The sequence below is a fragment of the Sapajus apella genome, unplaced genomic scaffold (assembly GCF_009761245.1).
Source record: "Sapajus apella isolate SASKATOON/1434 unplaced genomic scaffold, GSC_monkey_1.0 scaffold33, whole genome shotgun sequence".
Classification (NCBI taxonomy): Eukaryota; Metazoa; Chordata; class Mammalia; order Primates; family Cebidae; genus Sapajus; species Sapajus apella.
In genome coordinates, this window is record NW_022436973.1 from 199739 (window position 1) to 201750 (window position 2012).

The following is a 2012-nucleotide window of genomic DNA, read 5'->3' on the forward strand; positions in this document are numbered from 1 at the left end:
ATATATATATATATATATATATATATACACATATACATATATATATACACACATATACATATATATACACACACATATACATATATTTTATATATATATATAAAATTCTATCCAGAGAGAGGGAACGAGAGCAAGAGAATGTATGGTGTGTGTGATTGTTTTACAAAAATAGGATTATATTATTCACTCTTGCTTTTCTCCTTCAACTGTTCCCTTTAATTCTCAGGAGAGGCTCTGCCTTATTCCTTTTAGTGAACACGTGATAGTCCATGGTGTGGACGTGCCATGCTGTACTCAGGTGAACCCCATTTGATGGATATGCACTTTGCTTCCAATTCTTGGCCACTAGGAACAGCATTGCAATAAATGTTCTTTTTTTTTTTTTTTTTTTTTTTGTGAGACAGAGTTTTGCTGTTGTTGCCCAGACTAGAGTGCAATGGCATGATCTCGGCTCACCGTAACCTCCGCCTCCTGGGTTCAAGCAATTCTCCTGCCTCAGCCTCCCGAGTAGCTGGGACTACAGGCACGCACCATTATGCCCAGCTAATTTTTGTATTTTTAGTAGAGACGAGGTTTCACCTTGTTGACCAGGATGGTCTCGATCTCTTGACCTTGTGATCCACCCGCCTCGGCCTCCCAAAGTGCTGGGATTATAGGCGTGAGCCACCGCGCCCGGCCGCAATAAATGTTCTTACACGTTTTATTATAGACAAATACTTTTATTTCTATGGGATCAATTCCCAGGAGTAAAATTTCTGGGTTGAAGAGTATATATATATTTTCCCCTGTAATTTTATTACAGAAATTTTCAAATATATGGAGAAGTTGAAAGAATTGTACATTTTAACACTGATATACTTATCACTTCGCTGTCTTTGCTTAATCACCTATACCTTTTCTACTCATTCATCTTTTCACTTACCAATCCCTCTTATTTTTTGGCACATTTCAAAGTAAGTTGTAGACAGCTTATTCCACCTCTAAACACCTTGACATGCATAACTTCAGTTCAACATTTGTTTACAGGTATCTTTCAGATATAATTTATATAAAGTGAATTGCACAAATCTTACGTGTACCTTTCAACAAGCTTGGACAAAGGCAAACACTTTTGTGTCCCAAATCCCAGTTAAGTTATAGGACAGTAATGTCAACTCCAGAAAGTTCTCTCAGGCGTATCCCCAATCGATCCCTACCCCACTTCCCAAAACAACCACTGTTCTGATTTTTTCATGATATATTAATTTTGCTATTCTAGAATTTGATGTAAATGAAATCCTATAGTGTATATGTGTATATGCATTTTTTTTTTTTTTTTTTTTTTTTTTTTTGAGACAGAGTCTTGCTCTGTCGCTCAGGCTGGAGTATAATGGCATGATCTTGGCTCACTGTAATTTCCACCTCCTGGGTTCAAGCTTCTCCTGCCTCAGCCTCCCAAGTAGCTGGGATTACAGGCACACATTACCATGCCTGGCTAATTTTTGCATTTTTAGTGAAAACAGGGTTTTGCCATGTTGGCCAGGCTGGTCTCAAACTCCTGACCTTAGGTGATCCACCTGCCTTGCCCTCCCAAAGTGCTGGGATTATAGGCGTGAGCCACCGTGCCAGGTCGTATATGCTTTTTAGTAAGGCTTTTTCACTCTGTGTAATGTTTTTGAGGTTTATTTGTATTGCTGTTTGTGGCTTTTTGGTGCTCTGCCGCATTCTGTTTTATGAATACACCACAGTGTGTTTATGCATTCTTCAGATCTGTTTTTGGCTTTTGATTATTATGAATAAAGCTGATATGAACACTTGCATGCTAGCCTTTTTGTGGGCACGGTTTCCTTCCTCTTGAGTAAATATCTTGGAGTAGAACTGCAGGTCGCAGGACAAGTGTGTGTTTAGTTTTATGACACTGACAGATTTTTTTCCTAAAGTGATTTTACCATTTTACACTCCCCTCCACAATGTGTGAGTTCTAGTTACACTACATTCTTAACAATAATTGATGTTGTTAGTTTTTAAATGTA